The sequence below is a fragment of the Schistocerca americana genome, chromosome 8, assembly GCF_021461395.2.
Source record: "Schistocerca americana isolate TAMUIC-IGC-003095 chromosome 8, iqSchAmer2.1, whole genome shotgun sequence".
Lineage (NCBI taxonomy): Eukaryota > Metazoa > Arthropoda > Insecta > Orthoptera > Acrididae > Schistocerca > Schistocerca americana.
Window position 1 is genome coordinate 254,867,728 of NC_060126.1, and position 13,520 is coordinate 254,881,247.

The following is a 13,520-nucleotide window of genomic DNA, read 5'->3' on the forward strand; positions in this document are numbered from 1 at the left end:
GTTAAAAATCACAGCTGGCAATTTGAAGCACACTTAAAAAACACTGGAGGGGAAAAAACAAGTTCAAAGTCGGTCACAGTATAAAAAGTACATGAAAAATCCTGGTCTGTATACAAGTTGAGCACACAATTAAGACCACATCACTAGATAACACTGCATAATGGGAAGATCTGACGTGGGGCGGGGGGGAGGGGGGGGGCAGGGCAGAAGGGAAAAGGAGGCGAGAAGGAGAGGATGAGGTGAGGGGCGCGCCGAAGGAGGGCTAGGGACAGAGGAAAAAAGCCAAGGAGGGGGCGCAGGCACGCAGGAGGAAGGAGGGAAATCTGCTCTGGGAGAAGGAGAGGAGAGGAAAAGGGTGGCCCTGGAGAGGGGGTGAACAAGGTCAGGCTACAGTTGGTAGGAAGGGTAGATGTCATGGCGAAGTTCAACATCCGGGAGGGGTAGGTGGTGAAAATTACCCTAATGAAGGAGATGGAGGGTGTGGAGGTGGAGAGAGGGATGGATACAGCAATAGAGACACGGCAATGGGTGGGCAGTGGAGAAGAAAGAGGAAATCAGGGGGTGGGGGGATGAAGCCTGTAGACACTGTAAAGGATGCGGAGATGCTGGAGGAAAAGGAGGAGGTGGGGGAAGGGGATGAGGCCATATAGGAGTTGTGTGAGGGAAGGAAGGTGGATACAGAAGGCAAGGCGGAGTGCGTGGCATTCTAGAATTTGAAGGGCTTTGTAAAAGTGGAGGGGGGGGGGGCAGAGATCCAGGAAATTCTGGCATAACAGAGGATAGAACAGATGAGGGATTTTTAGGTGTGAGGGACGATGGAAGGATGCAATCCTCATGTCTGGCCAGGCCAGACAGGTGTTTCAGGAGGTGGAGGCGGGAATGTGCTTTCTGCTGGATGGTCAGGAGATGAGGGGTCCGGGTGAGGTGACAATCGATGATGGATCAAGGTATCTCAGGGTGGGGGTGAGCTGGATGGGACGACCATAAGTGGTTAGGTAGAAATCATGGAGATGGAAGGAGTGGGTTGTGTGGCCTATGATGATTGCCTGGGTTTCGGAGGGGTTGATACGAAGGAACCACTGGTTACACCAAGGGGTGAACTGGTCAAGGTGGGTTTGGAGGGTGCATTGGGAACGTTTAAGGGTAGGATAGACAGCCAGGAATGTGGTGTCATCAGCATATTTGAGGGGGGGGGGGGGGGGACAGGTTGTGGTGGCTTGGGAATATCTGTGGTGTACAAGAGATAGAGGAGGGGGGATAACACAGGGCCCTGGGAAACGCCAGCAGTGGGATAAAATATACGGCAGTTGGTGTCGTGGAGGGTGACATAGGAAGGACGGTGTGAGAGGAATGAAGCGACCAGAAGGACAAAACTGATAGGCAGGTTGTAGGTTTGGAGTTTAAAGAGGAGACCAGGATGCCATAGGTGGTCGTAGAAATTTTGGAGAACGAGGGAAAAAAGATGTGGAGCAAAAGGAGTTAAGTTGGAGGTAAAGAAGGTAGATGAGGTTAAGGAGTTGATCTTTGGCGGAGGAGGAGGGTTAGAAGCCACACTGGGTAAGGGGGAGGAGGTGGTGTTGATTGTTGTGGTGATGGGTACAATGGAAGAAGATGGATTTGAAGACCTTACTGAAGATGGAGGTGAGTCAGATGGGATGATAGAAAGAGGCGACTGAAAGGGGTTTGTTGGGTTGGAGGAATAAGAGGATGTGGTAAGTCTTTCACAGGTTGAGTTAGAAGCCTGTAGAGATGATGACTTTGTAGAGATTGGCAGGGACAGTCAGGAAGGAGAAGAGGCATTCTCTGAGGTGGCGATAGGTGACACACTCGTGGCCATGAGCTGTGTTGCATTTTGACCGGAGGATAAGTGTAATGTCATGTACTCTGATTGGAGTGTTGTTGTTGGAGAGGGGGGGTGGGGGGGGGGCAACTGCCCCAAGTACTAGAAACTGGGAGCAAGTGGAGTGATTGAGGTATCAGCATGTTCCTCTTGATGGTGGGGAAAAGGGATTAAACAAAGTGGGATCATCAGGGATGGAGAAGACCTCAAAAAGGAGGGAAGCGAAGTGGTTGGTCTTACTGAGGTTGTCAGGAAGGGGGCAGTCGTTATGGAGAAGGGGGATATGGGGAACAGAATGGGAACCAGTAAGTCAATGGAAGGCTGACCAGTACTTGGAGGAGTTTATAGGGAGGGTGGCGTTGAGTCATGTACAGGTCTGGCACCAGTCCCGGCATTTCTTTGCTGTAGTAAAGTTCCATACAAGTCTCTGTATTTGCCGGTGGCATCAGAGTGTATCCCTGTCATGAGTGCGCAGGAAGGAGCGATAGAGGCAGCAGGATTCATGGAGGAGGAGGAGGAGGACAGCCTACGGAGGGAGAGTAGGATGATGGGGGGGTATGGTTTTGAACATGGGCCTCCGCAATGTCAGTAATGGCCTTCTGAAGGAATGACGAAGAGTGGACGATATCGTCAGGATGGTGATAGGTAAGGTGGTGGCTTTTGTCCTCGGTGGCGAGGGATTCCTGGTAGGCATCCCATTTGGCACAATGATAGTCATGAACTACCTTGGAAGGGGCTGCAGGATGGGGAGCTGGAGGCGGGCAGTGATCGGATGTTAAGGTGAGAAGGATGGGGAGGTGGTGGCTATCTGTAGAGTCAAGGATCTTGATGGCAATACACCGAAGGAAGTTGGCAGAGGCAAGGACAACATCAGAGATGGTGTCATTTTCAGGGTGGTTGTGCTGGGGAAAGGGAACTAGATCACCTAGGATCATGGGGAGGAACTGATGCCACTGCCGAAGGGCGGCATGGGAGAGGCTATGGATGTTGATGTCGGTGGCAATCACATTGGTGGAGAAGGTGCAGTCAATGTTGGAGATGAAGTCATAGGGAATAGAAGCAGTGGAGTGGACATAGATGGTAGTGCAGGTGACAGTGATGGAGGGGAAGAAGACACTGAGGATAAGGTGTTTGGTGGGGTCATTGAGGAGGGGCTGTGGCCAGATGAGGATGTGCTTAAGGTGGGCATGGGTGACTCCATCCTGTGCTCAGGGACCAGGAGCATCAGTTGGGTGGAGGACACAGGGAGAGGTGTGGACAGTACAGTGGGGCTGGAGAATGGTTTTGTTCAGGAGGAAGGTGCCGACCTGGTGGTGGGAGAGGGTGTCCATGAATAGGTATTTGTTGGTGCGGAAGGAGCAGACATTCTGGAATAGAATGTGACACTCTTGCTGCTCCATGACAGGAAGAGAGGGGGGGGGGGTTAAAAGAGGGGAGGGAAGAGGCTTAAACTAGGGTCTCGAGGCAGGTGAGGGTGAAGTGGGCTTGGTTGTGGGAGTAAATGGTGAAGGTGTTGAGGCGAAAAATGGAGCAGGTGGCTACGGAGATCTGTTGGAGGGTGTGGGGGCGTTGGAAAGGGTGAATGTTTTGGGGGACTATGGTGAGGAAACGGATGATGTCTTCAGCAATGGGGGGTGGATGGAGGGAGTTGCTGGGGTGGACAGGGGGATTGATGGGATGGGCACGGACAATAAACTCAGGGGTGGCACGAGGGGGTTTAGTTTTACATTTGTGGGAGTAGGTGGGATGGGGATGGGGACCCTTACAAGTGTTACAGGAAGGAGAGGTGGTGAGGTTGGGACAGTGTTTGAGTAAATGGGAGGCCTTGCAATGGGGAAATTTGGGGGGGGGGGTTACAATTGGGGGTAAGGTGATCATTGTGCATGAGGCAGCACTGGAAGTGGTAGGATTGGGGAGGTGATTTGGAGGATTCAACAGCGTGGTGGCAGTGGAAAATCAGGGCACCCAGGGTGAGGAGATGGTTGATGGAGTGGGTAGACTCTGAAAAGACGCACATGAGATAGGTGGTACCAGAGGCATTGTGTATACGGCGGGCAGAGCAGAGTGGGAGCTGTTGCGGTTGTGGAGGCTGGGGGAAGGGTTTAGATGTGGGGGTAAACAGCAGGGGAGGGGATGGAGAATTGGTGAGTGGGGGGAGGGGAGGTGAGGTGTAAGGAGGGAGGCCAGGGTTGGCACTCCACGAAGTGGCAGTGGAAGTGGGGGAGGGGGAGGTGTAGATGGCAGTGGAAGTGGGAACGTTCATGACGGACGGCGATGGATGGATGGACAGATGGACGGACAGCCAGCAGGTGGCGGCGAGCAACGAGCGGCAGAACTTGTCGCTCTGGAGTACAGTGGTGGTGGGTGCAGAGATGGGAACCTTTAGCGTCGTTGCTGCCATGCAGCCTACTAGTTTATGAAAAGTGTTCACAGATGGGTATTGGTGCTCTCCAACAGATTATGATTGGATATTTCTTTTACATAAATTTTTGTCACAGACTGACCTAATGCTGTTTACAGCAGTTAATTTGTTGAATATAAGGCACCCATTTCTTCACCTGCTGTGCCTGTGTACTCATGGATGAAAACAGATATAACATGAAGAGTTAAAGATCACAGAAATGTTATAACTGAATTTGAAATGATATACATTTATTGATACCTTAATGAAGAGACTCTTTGCACACAATACTGAAAGTTACAAGTGCTATTACCTGGATGCAAGTGGTTATCAGTCCAAAATCAAATAGATTTTTTTCTTTAATTGAAACAAATACTTCTGAGAGTCTTCTCAGAGTGAACAATTAATGCTTTTAGTGTCAGATTACAGGTAACAAGATGGTGAAAGAGGCCAAGTGTAAATGATACTCACTGCTACAAATTACTTACCATTGAAATGAAATGCAGCATTAAACACACGCAATTAAATGAATCACAAAAGCTGGCAGCAAAAAGAATCAACATCTTAGCAGTGTGAATTGCAGCAATCTTTAATGATTTGTTTTCAAGCCATCATGGTAACACATTCAACTTGTTGGACAATATTTCTATGAACAATCCCAGATCACTTGGCATGGAACTTGAGTAAATCTGCCTTTGTATACAACCACCAGTTAAGTGAATATATCAAACAAAAGGGACTAGGTGTGAGCGAGTGTTTCCACCAAGGCTACGGTGGGGCATTCATTGTGAGTGGCATATACGATGGTGTGAAAAAGAGAATCACGTTTCAATTTAAGCCTTTAAATGTTCTGTAGAGGCTAAGACGCTAATCAAGAAACAGGTGAGGACATCTGCAAAATTTCTTGATCACAGTTGTAGGATTTATAACTGGCTTCATGAGTACTTCCAAGGTAATTTTAAGGACACAAAACACAATGTGTTAAGCTGACAGATAGTAAATCATACCTGTAATTAATGATTCATTGATGTTCTTAAGGCTCCAGCAAACATAAAGAGCTGTAGCTAACGCGTGTAGCACTAGACCTTAAAACGACGCACATAAATTTTTCAGTGACATTTTCTCATGACATTTCGGTTTACAACACAGGTGTTGATAGTAAGAACTTTATTTAAAGGTATTCTGGGGTATTTAACAGGACACTCAGCAGTGGAAAAAGTGGAGTGTTCCTTTATAGGCTAAAATATTTTAAAGAAATGCTTACATTTTACAGTGAGCGAGGAATGGTCATCCAGTTTGGAAATCCTACCAAGACGAGAAAGCTGATGTGAATGGCTACAGGCTTGCTTGGCTAGTGAGAAAGTGTGCAGAAATGTTGAGGAATATCAGAATTCAAAGCAATATGATGTACTTTTCTCAAGAACACGCTTGGAAAACTGAAGCACTGACCTCTTACATGCCTATCCTGTAGAGATTGTGCAGATACAATTATGGAAAGAACAGTGCACATGTAATCGCAGAAGCATTTGTTCATTCCACACTTCATTCGTAAATGGGAGATGAACACCTTTACTGTGTGATTCAGTAAAAAGTATCCTCTGCTATGCACTTTTGAGTAATTCACAGGGTACAAATGAAGATTTAGATGTGTAGATTATGTAGAAACTTGAAGAGTGTGAAACATTTATTTCCCTAAAATAATGGACTGTTTTTCACATACAAGAATGAGGAAAAGTTCATTTAAGCAAGACAAGAATTAATATTTTACAGTTTGGCTTGAGGATTCAGAATTATGTACTTCTTTGAAATTATCTATACATTCTTTTTTGTCTTGCAGTGTAGTATATCATTTCAGTTTTTGTGTCATTATTAATTTTTTGTTGATTAGTTTTTTATTTTTATATTCTAAACATAAGAAATAAAGATTTTCATAAGAGGCAGTTTGGTTTTGTTATGTACTTAAGGAGGGGATGTAATGGAAAATGTCAACATTTATTCCAAAAATAATTACAGCCATATTCATTAATGTCCAAATCAAAAATTTTCCATATGTCAGGCAAAAGAGCTGTGTTTTATCAGAAAAAATATAATAAAAAATACAGGATTCATATTTTCCCAGAAATTTGATTTTTTATTGTCTTTTTATAAAAAAAAGCCATAACTCAAATTCTAATCATGCAATTGATCAGAAAATTTTATTGCTGTGTCCTGAGAAGGTCATAAGACCATATGAATACAGTTATTAATTTATGATACAAACTATATCATTAACAGAGTTTTTAATTTTGCACATCCAAAATTAACATTTTTCTACGTACAGTCATCTAAAAATCAGAATGTATTTGCAGGATCTCGTATTTTTTAGTTACAGGTAGACAGCAACATATTGCAAACAGTTCCTTATTGTTTTGTAGCATTAATGCATATAATTTTTGAGAAAAGGCTTCTAATAATGTTGTTGTTATGGTCTTCAGTCCAGTGACTGGTTTGGCCCAGCTCTCCATGCTACTCTATCTGTGTAAGGTTATTCATCTCCCAGTACCTACTTCAACCTACATCCTTCTGAATCTGCTTAGTGTATTCATTTCTTGATCTCCATCTATGATTTTTACCCTCCACGCTGCCCTCCAATACTAAATTGATGATACCTTGATGCCTCAGAACATGTCCTACCAACCGATCCCTTCTTCTAGTCAAGTTGTGCCACAAATTTCTCTTCTTCTCAATTCTGTTCAATACCTCCTGATTAGTTATGTGATCTACCCATCTAATCATCAGCATTCTTCTACAGCACCACATTTCGAAAGCCTGTATTCCCTTCTTGTCCAAACTATTTATCATGTATGTTTCACTTCCATACATGGCTACACTTCATACAAATACTTCCAGAAACGACTTCCTGACACTTAACTCTATACTCGATGTTAACAAATTTCTTTTCTTCAGAAATGCTTTCCTTGCCATTGCCAGTCTACATTTTATATCCTCTCTACTTCGACCATCATCAGTTACTTTGCTCCCCAAATAGCAAACATCATTTACTACTTTAAGCATCTCATTTCCTAATCTAATTAGCTCAGCATCACCTGACTTAATTCGACTACATTCCATTATCCTCATTTTGCTTTTGTTGATGTTCATCTTATATCCTCCTTTCAAGACACTGTCCATTCCGTTCAACTGCTCTTCCAAGTCCTTTGCTCTCTCTGACAGAATTACAATGGCATCGGCAAACCTTAAAGTTTTTGTTTCTTCTCCATGGATTTTAATACCTACTCCAAATTTTTCTTTTGTTTCCTTTACTGCTTGCTCAATATACAGATTGAATAACATCGGGGATAGGCTACAACCCTGTCTCACTCCCTTTCCAACCACTGCTTCCCTTTCATGCTCCTCGACTCTTATAACTGCCATCTGGTCATCATCATCATCATCATCATCATCATCATCATCATTTAAGACTGATTATGCATTTCAGCGTTCAGTCTGGAGCATAGCCCCCTTCTAAAATTCTTCCACGATCCCCTATTCAGTGCTAACATTGGTGCCTCTTCTGATGTTAAGCCTATTACTTCAAAATCAAACTTAACCGAATCCAGGTACCTTCTCCTTGGTCTGCCCCGACTCCTCCTACCCTCTACTGCTGAACCCATGAGTCTCTTGGGTAACCTTGCTTCTCCCATGCGTGTAACATGACCCCACCATCTAAGCCTGTTCACCCTGACTGTTACATCTATAGAGTTCAGTCCCAGTTTTTCTTTGATTTCCTCATTGTGGACACCCTCCTGCCATTGTTCCCATCTACTAGTACCTGCAATCATCCTAGCTACTTTCATATCCGTAACCTCAACCTTGTTGATAAGGTAACCTGAATCTACCCAGCTTTCGCTCCCATACAACAAAGTTGATCGAAAGATTGAATGGTGCACAGATAACTTAGTCTTGGTACTGACTTCCTTCTTGCAGAAGAGAGTAGATCGTAGCTGAGCGCTCACTGCATTAGCTTTGCTACACCTCGCTTCCAGTTCTTTCACTATGTTGGTTTCTGTACAAATTGTAAATAGCCTATCACTCCCTGAATTTTACCCCTTCCACTTTCAGAATTTGAAAGAGAGTATTCCAGTCAACATTGTCAAAAGCTTTCTCTAAGTCAACAAATGCTAGAAACGTAGGTTTAACTTTCCTTAATCTATCTCCTATGATAAGTCGTAGGGTGTTCCATTATTTCTACAGAATCCAAACTGATATTCCCTGATGTTGGCTTCTACCAGTTTTCACATTTGTCTGTAAAGAATTCGCATTGCAGCTGTGACTTATTAAACTGGTAGTTCAGTAATTTTCACATCAGTCAACACCTGCTTTCTTTGGGATTGGAATTATTATATTCTTCTTGAAGTCTGAGGGTATTTTGCCTGTCTCATAGGTTGGTTGGTTGGTTTGTGGGATTAAAGGGACCAGACTGCTATGGTCATGGCCCCTTTTTCCAAAAAACTAAAACCACCCACAGAAAATAAAAAACAAACAACAGAAAAGACGGTAGATGACACAGGACAAGAAATACTAGGACAGAGATCAGACAAAACAAATTAAAATCACACTGAGTGTGACGGTGGTTGGCCAACCATAGAGGAAAAAAAAGGAAAAGTCAACCACCGAGGACACATTAAAAACTCAGTTTCAAATCATAGGCCAAAGGCCAGAATCCACACCCTGTCTCATACATCTTGCACACCAGATGGTAGAGTTTAGTCAGGGCTGGCTCTCCCAAGGCAATCAGTAGTTCTAATGGAATGTTGTCTACTCACGGGGCCTTGTTTTGACTTAGTTATTTCAGTGGTCTGTCAAACTCTTCTTGCAGTATCATATCTCCCATTTCATCTTCATCTACACTCTCTTTTATTTCCATAATATTGTCCTCAAGTACCTCATCTTTGTATGGACCATCTATATACTCCTTCCACCTTTCTGCTTTCCACTCCTTGTTTAGAACTAGGTTTCCATCTGAGCTCTCAATATTCATACAAGTGGTTCTCTTTTCTCCAAAGGTCTCTTTAATTTTCGTGTAGGCAGTATCTATCTTTCCCCTAGAGAGATATGCCTCTACATACTTACATTTGTTCTCTAGCCGTTCCTGCTTAGCCATTTTGCACTTCCTGTTGATCTAATTTTTCAGACTTTGTATTCCTTTTTGCCTGCTTCATTTACTCTATTTTTATATTTTCTCTTTTCATCAATTAAATTCTGTTACCCAAGGACTTCTATTAGCCCTCAACTTTTTGCCTACTTGATCCTCTGCTGCCTTCACTATTTCATCCCTCAAAGCTACCCATTCTTCTTCTACTAATATTTCTTTCCCCCATTCCTGTCGATCGTTCTCTTATGGTCTCCCTGAAACTCTCTAAAACCTCTGTTTCTGTGAATTTATCCAGGTCCCATCTCCTTAAATTCCCACCTTTTTGCAGTTTCTTCAGTTTTAATCTACAGTTCATAACCAATAGATTGTGGTCAGAGTCAACATCTGCCCCTGCAAATGTCTTACAATTTAAAACCTGGTTCCTAAATCTCTGTCTTACCATCGTATAATCTATCTGAAACCTTCCAGTATCTCCAGGCCTCTTCCATGTATACAACCTTCTTTCATGATTCTTGAACCAAGTGTTAGCTATGATACAGTTATGCTCTGTGCAAAATTCTACAAGGTGGGTTCCTCTTTCATTTCTTACCCCCATTCCATATTCAACAACTATGTTTCCTTCTCTTCCTTTTCTTCTATCGAATTCCAGTTACCCATAACTATTAAATTTTCATCTCCCTTCACTATATAAATAATTTCTTTTGTCTCATCATACATTTCATCAGTCTGTTCATCATTTGCAGAGCTAGTTGGCATATAAACCTGTACTACTGTGGTAGGCATGGGCTTCGTGTTTATCTTGGCCACAAAAATGCGTTCACTATGCTGTTTGTAGTAGCTTACCCACACTCCTATTTTTTTAATTTATTATTAAACCTACTCCAGCATTACCACTATTTGATTTTGTATTTATAAACCTGTATTCACCTGACCAGAAGTCTTGTTCCTCCTGCCACCGAACTTCACTAATTCCCACTGTATCTAACTTTAACCTATCCATTTCCCTCTTTAAATTTTCTAACCTACCTGCCCGATTAAGGGATCTGATATTCCATGCTCTGATCCGTAGAACGCCAGTTTTCTTTCTCCTGATAATGATGTTCTCCTGAGTAGTCCCCGCCCAGAGATATGAATGGGGGACTACACTCCTGGAAATTGAAATAAGAACACCGTGAATTCATTATCCCGGGAAGGGGAAACTTTATTGACACATTCCTGGGGTCAGATACATCACATGATCACACTGACAGAACCACAGGCACATAGACACAGGCAACAGAGCATGCACAATGTCGGCACTAGTACAGTGTATATCCACCTCTCGCAGCAATGCAGGCTGCTATTCTCCCATGGAGACGATCGTAGAGATGCTGGATGTAGTCCTGTGGAACGGCTTGCCATGCCATTTCCACCTGGCGCCTCAGTTGGACCAGTGTTCGTGCTGGACGTGCAGACCGCGTGAGACGACGCTTCATCCAGTCCCAAACATGCTCAATGGGGGACAGATCCGGAGATCTTGCTGGCCAGGGTAGTTGACTTACACCTTCTAGAGCACGTTGGGTGGCACGGGATACATGCGGACGTGCATTGTCCTGTTGGAACAGCAAGTTCCCTTGCCGGTCTAGGAATGGTAGAACGATGGGTTCGATGACGGTTTGGATGTACCGTGCACTATTCAGTGTCCCCTCGACGATCACCAGTGGTGTACGACCAGTGTAGGAGATCGCTCCCCACACCATGATGCCGGGTGTTGGTCCTGTGTGCCTCGGTCGTATGCAGTCCTGATTGTGACGCTCACCTGCACGGCGCCAAACACGCATACGACCATCATTGGCACCAAGGCAGAAGCGACTCTCATAGCTGAAGACGACACGTCTCCATTCGTCCCTCCATTCACGCCTGTCGCGACACCACTGGAGGCGGGCTGCACGATGTTGGGGCGTGAGCGGAAGACGGCCTAACGGTGTGCGGGACCGTAGCCCAGCTTCATGGAGACGGTTGCGAATGGTCCTCGCCGATACCCCAGGAGCAACAGTGTCCCTAATTTGCTGGGAAGTGGCGGTGCGGTCCCCTACAGCACTGCGTAGGATCCTACGGTCTTGGCGTGCATCCGTGCGTCGCTGCGGTCCGGTCCCAGGTCGACGGGCACGTGCACCTTCCGCCGACCACTGGCGACAACATCGATGTACTGTGGAGATCTCACGCCCCACGTGTTGAGCAATTCGGCGGTACGTCCACCCGGCCTCCCGCATGCCCACTATACGCCCTCGCTCAAAGTCCGTCAACTGCACATACGGTTCACGTCCACGCTGTCGCGGCATGCTACCAGTGTTAAAGACTGCGATGGAGCTCCGTATGCCACGGCAAACTGGCTGACACTGACGGTGGCGGTGCACAAATGCTGCGCAGCTAGCGCCATTCGACGGCCAACACCGCGGTTCCTGGTGTGTCCGCTGTGCCGTGCGTGTGATCATTGCTTGTACAGCCCTCTCGCAGTGTCCGGAGCAAGTATGGTGGGTCTGCCACGCCGGTGTCAATGTGTTCTTTTTTCCATTTCCAGGAGTGTATTTTACCTCCAGAATATTTTACCCAAGAGAACACCATCATCATTTAACCATACAGTAGAGCTGCATGCCCTCAGGAAAAATTACGGCTGTAGTTTCCCCTTGCTTTCAGCCATTCGCAGTACCAGCACAGCAAGGCTGTTTTGGTTAGTGTTACAAGGCCAGATCATTCAATCATCCAGACTGTTGCCCCTGCAACTACTGAAAAGACTGCTGCCCCTCTTCAGGAACCACACGTTTGTCTGGCCTCTCAACAGATACCCCTCCGTTGTGGTTGCACCTACGGTACAGCTATCTGTATTGCTCAGGCGCACAAGCCTCCCCACCAACGGCAAAGTCAATGTTTCAATGTAAAAAATGTAAAACAGAAAATGAGGTTCAAAACTTTTTTTCAGAGTAAGCCTGCCTTTTCCTCCTAGTGGTTTTCCATCCTCAAGTACTTCACCTTTATTCTCTTTCAGCAAACAACGATGCCTACCACCAGCCTCTTTTGGATGTGGTCAACACATTCCAACTTTTCTATTGTTGTATTGTATGACTTTTTAATCTGCTACAGCTTTGAACAAACAGGAGTCCGCATCACCAAGGTATTTAGTATTTCTAACACCCGTGGTCTAGGGGTAGCGTCTTTGATTCATAATCAAAACGTCTTCGGTCCCGGGTTCGATCCCCGCCACTGCCTAAATTTTGACAAATAATCAGCATTGGTGGCCAAAGACTTCCGGCATAAGAAGTCAGCCTCATTCTGCCAACGGCCTTGTCAAAGAGGGCGGAGGAGCGGATAGAGGTTCAGGGCACTCTCTTGTCCTAGGGGTGAGAAATTGCCCCTAAAGGCGGAAGATTCAGCAATGATCAACGACATGAGGATGCAGAAGGCAATGGAAACCACTGCAGTAGAGACACGTAACGTGTATCCACAGGACATGTGGCCTGTAATTGAAGAAGTGTCATGATGATCTCTCCAGTGGCAAAAGATTCCGGAATAGTTCCCCATTCGGATCTCCTGGAGGGGACTGCCAAGGGGGAGGTTACCATGAGAAAAAGATTGAATAATCAACGAAAGGATAATGTTCTACGAGTCGGGGCGTGGAATGTCAAAAGCTTGAACGTGGTAGGGAAACTAGAAAATCTGAAAAGGGAAAAGCAAAGACTCAATCTAGATATAGTAGGGGTCAGTGAAGTGAAGTGGAAGGAAGACGAGGATTTCTGGTCAGATGAGTATTGGGTAATATCAACAGCAGCAGAAAATGGTACAACAGGTGTAGGATTCGTTATGAATAGGAAGGTAGGGCAGAGAGTGTGTTACTATGAACAGTTCAGTGACTGGGTTGTTCTAATCAGAATCGACAGGAGACCAACACAGACAACGATAGTTCAGGTATACATGCCGATGTCACAAGCTGAAGATGAACAGATAGAGAAAGTGTATGAGGATATTGAAAGGGTAATGCAGTATGTAAAGGGGGACGAAAATCTAATAGTCATGGGCGACTGGAATGCAGTTGTAGGGAAAGGAGTAGAAGAAAAGGTTACAGGAGAATATGGGCTTGGGACAAGGAATGAAAGAGGAGAAAGACTAAT